Source organism: Orycteropus afer, unplaced genomic scaffold, assembly GCF_000298275.1.
Source record: "Orycteropus afer afer isolate SDZICR_OR568_19922 unplaced genomic scaffold, OryAfe1.0 scaffold00083, whole genome shotgun sequence".
Lineage (NCBI taxonomy): Eukaryota > Metazoa > Chordata > Mammalia > Tubulidentata > Orycteropodidae > Orycteropus > Orycteropus afer.
Window position 1 is genome coordinate 10,415,960 of NW_006921670.1, and position 5,862 is coordinate 10,421,821.

Consider the following 5,862-nt stretch of genomic DNA (forward strand, 5'->3'; position numbering starts at 1 on the left):
ACCCACTGCCGTGGAGTCCATTCTGACCCACAGCGCCCCTAGAGGACAGAGTGGAACTGCCCACAGGGTCTCCAAGGCTGTCAGTCTTCACGGAAGCAAAGCCCAAACCACACCCACTGCCTTCCAGTCAAGGCCGACTCACAGCACCCCTAGGACAGAGTGGAACTAACTGCCCCAGCGGGTTTCCAAGGCTGTGATCTTTACGGAAGCAGACTGCCTCATCTTTCCCCCATGGCTGGCAGGTTTGAACCCATGACCTCTCTATGCCACCAGGGCTCCTCAGTTCTCTAGCACTGCTCTAAGAGAAATACCACAAGGGGGTGGCTTTGACAAACAGACATTTTCTCAGTTTAGGAGGTTGGGAGTCTGAGTCCAGGGCACCAGCTCAGGGGCTCTCTGTCCCTCTGGGGGACTCTTTCTCTGTTTTTCTGGTATTGTCAGCATTCCTGGGCAATCTTCCGGCATCCATCTTTCCCTGACTTGTTCCGGCTTTTTTGTGTGCCCTAATGGTTCTCCTGTATCTCTGACAAGATTGGCTTAAGACATGCCCTACACCAATAAGGCCTCGTGAACATACAAAGAAACCCCACTCCTGGATGGGATCACACCCACAGGGGTGTGCTGTTGTGTGCCGTCCAGTCCATTCCGATGTACAGAGACCCCATGCGACAGAGTGGAACTGCCCCGTAGGGTTTTCTAAGCTGTAATCTTTACAGGGCCAGATCCCCAGGTCTTTCTCCCAAGGAAATAGTGAGTGGGTTCAAACCGCCAACCTTTCAGCTAGCAGCTCGGCACTTAACTATTGCACCACCAATCCTCCTTAGCCACAGGCACAGGGGTAAGGACTTGCAGCACCGATTCTGGGGGGACACAAACCAGTCCACAGCACCATGTGATGCATTTTTGGGTGGTCATGTCTCAGGCCACCACTCGTCAGTTTGTCATCCTGTGGTGGCTTGCAGGTTGCTGTGAGGCTGGAGGCCATGCCACCAGTATTTAAAACACCAGCACAGTCCGCCATGGTGGACAGGTTTCAGTGGAACTTCCAGACTAAGACAGATTCAGGAGAGAGAAGAGGCCACCCACTTCTCAAAGAACTGGCCAGTGAAAACCTTATGAATAGCAATGAAACACTGTCTGGTACATTACTGCACAACTTTATGAATACCCTGAAACATTGTCTGATCCAGTGCTGGAAGATGAGCCCCTTAGGTAAGAAGTCACTCAAAATACGACTGGAGAAGAGCTGCCTCCTCAGAGTAGAGCCGACCTTAATGATGTGGATGGAGTAAAGCTTTCAGGACCTCCATTTGCTGACGTGGCACAACTCAAAATGGGAAGAAACAGCTGCAAACATCCATTAAAAATTGGAACATGGAATGTACAAAGTGTGAGTCTAGGAAAATTGGAAGTTGTAAAAAATTAAATGGAACACACACAGATTGATATCCTAGCATCTGTGAGCTGAAATGGGCTGGTTTTGACCACTTTGGATCAGACAACCATATGATCTACTATGCTGGGAATTTGGGAGCTCTGGGGGGCATTTGACTTCTAACCAGAAGGGTGGTAGTTCAAACCCTCAGAAGGAAGGTTGGGCAAGGTACTTCCGTAGAGACACTGCCTCAGAAACCCAAGGAGGGGTTGCTATGAGTTGGATCTGATTCGATGGCAGTGGAAAAAAAAATGCTGGGAATGACAATTTGAAGAGGAAAGACATGGCATTCGTCATCACAAAGGATGTTTCACGATCTGTCCTGAAGTGCAATGCTGTCAGTGACAGGATAATGTCCATACGCCTACAAGGAAGACCCGTTAATACGACTATTATTCAAATTTATGCACCAACCACCAAAGCCAAAGTTGAGGAAATTGAAGATTTTACCAACTTCTGCAGTCTGAAATTGACCAAACATGCAATCAAGATGTGTTGATTATCATTGGTGACTGGAATGCAAAAGTTGGAAACAAAGAAGAATCACTGTTGTTTTTGTTGTTGTTGTTATATGCCGTCGAGTTGGCCCCGACTCACTGGTAGTTGAAAATATGGCCTTGGTACAGAAATAACGCTGGAGATCACATGATAGAATTTTGCAAGACCAACGTCTTATTCATTGCAAATACCTTTTTTCAACAACACGAACAGTGGCTATACACATGGACCTCACCAGATGGAGTACACAGGAATCAGACTGACTACATCTGTGGCAAGAGATGATGGAGAAGCTCAATATCTTCAGCTAAAACAAGGCCAGGAGCTGACTGTGGAACAGAACATAAACTGCTCATATGCAAGATCAAGTTGAAGCTAAAGACAAAACAACTCCACGAGAGCCAAAATATGACCTTGATTATATCCCACCTGAGTTTAGAGACCATCTAAAGAATAAATTTAACACATTGAACACCAATGACCGAAAACCAGAGGAACTGTGGGATGACATCAAGAACATCATCCATACGGAAAGCAAAAGGTCATTAAAAAGACAGGAAAGGAAGAAAGACCAAAATGGATGTCAGAAGAGACCCTGAAACTTGCCCTTGAATGGAGAGTGTAGCTAAAGCAGATGGAAGAAATGACAAGATAAAAGAGCTGAACAGAAGATTTCAAAGAGCAGCCCAGGAAAACAAAGTCAATTATTATAATGAAATGTGCAAAGACCTGGAGTTAGAAAACCTAAAGGGAAGAACATGCTTGGCATTTCTCAAACTGAAAGAACTGAGGAAAAAAATCAGGCATTGAGTTTCAATATTGAAAGATTCTATGGACAAAATATTGAATGATCCAGGAAACATCAAAAGAAGATGGGAGGAATACAGAGTCACTGTACCAGAAAGAATTGGTTGATGTTCATCCATTTCAGGAGGTAGCATATGATCAAGAACCAGTGATACTGAAGGAAGAAGTCCAAGCTGCACTAAAAGAACTGAAGAAGAACAAGGCTCCAGGAATTGATGGAATACCCATTGAGATGTTTCAACAAATGGATGCCCTGCTGGAGGCACCCACTCAGCTATGCCAGGAGATTTGGAAGACAGCTACCTGGCCAACGGACTGGAAGAGATCCATATTTGTACCCATTCCAATGAAAGGTGATCCCACAGAATGTGGAAATTATTAAACAATATCATTAATATCACATGCAAGTAAAATCTTACTGAAGATAATTAAAAAATGATTCTAGCAGTATATTGACAGAGAACTTCCAGAAATGCAAGCTGGATTCAGAAGAGGATGTGGAACAAGAGATATCATTGCTGATGTCAGATGGACCTTGGCTGAAACCAAAGAAAACCAGGAAGATGTTCACTTGTGTTTTATTGACTATGCAAAAGCATTTAACTGTGTGGATCATAACAAATTACAGATAACATTGAGAAGAATGGGAATTCCAGAACAGTTAATTGTGCTCATGAGGAACCTGTACATAGACAAGGAGGCTGTTGTTCTAACAGAACAAGGGGACACTGCATTGTTTAAAATCAAGAAAGGGGTGCATCAGGGTTGTATCTTTTCACCATACTTATTCAATCTGTATGCTGAGCAAATAATCCGAGAAGCTGGACTATATGAAGAGGAACACGGCATCAGGATTGGAGGAAGACTCTTTAACAACCTGTGCTATGCAGACGACACAACTCTGTTTGCTGAAAGTGAGGATGACTTAAAACACTTACTGATGAAGATTAAAGACTACACTCTGCAGTATGGACTACATCTCAATATAGAGAAAACAAAAATCCTCACAATTGGACCTGTAAGCAGCATCACGATAAATGGAGAAAAGGTTGAGGTTGTCAAGGATTTCATTTTACTTGGTTGCACAATCAACACCAATGGAAGCAGCAGTCAAGACATCAGACATCATATTGCACGGGACAAATCTGCCACAAAAAACAAACAAACTCAAGTGTTGAAGAGTAAAGATGTCTCTTTGAAGACTAAGGTGTACCTAACCCAAGCCATGGTGTTTTCAATCGCCTCAATATGCATGAATAAGGAAGACCTAAGAAGAGTTGATGCTTTTGATGTGGTGCTGGCAAAGAATACTGATGGTACCATGGGCTGCCAGAAGAACTAACAGATCTGTCCTGGAGGAAGTGCAGCTGGAATGCTCCTTGGAAGCGAGAAAGGCCAAACTTCATCTCACCTACTTTGGTCATGTTGTCAGAAGGGACCATTCCCTGAAGAAGGATGTCATGCTTGGTAGGGTGGAGGGTCGGTGAACAGGAGAAGACTCTCAACGAGATGGACTGGCACAGTGGCTGCAACAATGGGCTCTGGTGTAGCAAGGATTGTGGGGCTGGCTCAGGACGGGGCAGTGTTTCGTTCTGTTGTCCACGGGGCCGCTAGGGGTCGGAGCGAACTCAACAGCACCTAACAACGACATGTCTCAGACAAGGGGCCTCTGCTCATCAGACCCCCTCCCCTGCCCTGAGCATGGGGCTCCAGAGGGAGTGTGCTGAGTGCAGAGGCACTTGGCTGAAAGCAGAGAGTGTAACAGTGGTGTCTACCTGTGTCTCATCGGCAGAGGATGGAGACCCCCAGGCTGGGCACGGGCTACAGAAGGGGGCCTGGTGGGAGTGGGGGCTCCTGTGGTAAAGAGAAGGTGCAGAGGGAGGGCGGTGCATCTGCAAACTGCTAGGCTGTCATAGGGCTGAGGACGACATGGATGGGATGGTGATGGCACCCCGTGATGGCAGACACCCTGTCTTTCTTGTCCCCCGCCGTACCCCCAACACCTGGAACAGTGCCCGAATGCAGTCGGTGCTGAATAAGTGCATGTGTGGAGTGGACTCCAGTGCTGGAGAGGTGGGCTTGTCTCACCAGGGCTGCAGTACCCCAGCCTCGTTGCTTCCTGGCTGATGGTCCTGAACAAGGCGCTTCACCCTGCTCAGCCTCCGTTTCCCCATCTGTGAAGGAGGGATGGTGCTGGCTCTGACGCCGGGAATGGCCAGAGGGGGTCCTTTCCTCTGGAGCAGTCTAAGGCAGGAAGACCCCCCCAAGCCTGACACAGGGGAGTCCCCGTGAGAGCCCCCCTTTCATGAGGTACACTATGCATCACTTCTGATGTGCCTGACGTCCATCTTCCCTGGACACTGTCTGCCCTTGGAATTGTCACTTAGAATTGGCCATCGCACGGGGCCCTTGGAGATGACAAGGCTAATCCCAGGGGATGCTGGAGCCACTGTGGTCAGCACGGGTCGGCTCAGGCGGCCCTGATCCTGTCCCTAGGAGTCCCTTCCTGCTATGTGACCATAACAGTGGCAGCGTCCAGGTGCTGTCCCTGTGCTTTTGTCCGCATTGCTCCCTCCCCACCCCGTTCATCCTGGAGGAGGAGGGCGCATGCCCAGCTGAGCCAGCTCTCCCTGTGGCCGCCCATGTGGGCGAGTGGCACCGTCCCCTCCTGGGTGTGTGGGACCCCTGAGAGGTCCCCATTGCAGGAGAGGCTTTGCTGAGTCCACTTTGGGGAGCATCAGGCTCTGCCACCAGGGGGCAGCGTGCATCCTCAGAGTGAGCCTGGGAAGTTGACCGAGCAGCAGCGAGGAGGCCCATGGAGGGTGAAGTCCCGCCCCGCCCGGCCGCCTTGCAGTAACTGGGCACGCTCTCTCTCCAACCAGCCGGCCTGGGCTCCAGCTTTCATGCTGCCACATGCTGGCTTTTGTGGCATTGACCACATGGGACTCAGCTTCCTGAACCTTGATTTCTGTCTGTGAAATGGGGTCCCTAACCCCACTTGGCTGAAAGCAGAGAGTATAACAGTGGTGTCTACCTGTGTCTCACTGGCTGTGCAAAAGCCTTCGACTATGTGAATCATAACAACTTACAGAAACCCTGAGAAGAATGGGCATTCCAGAACA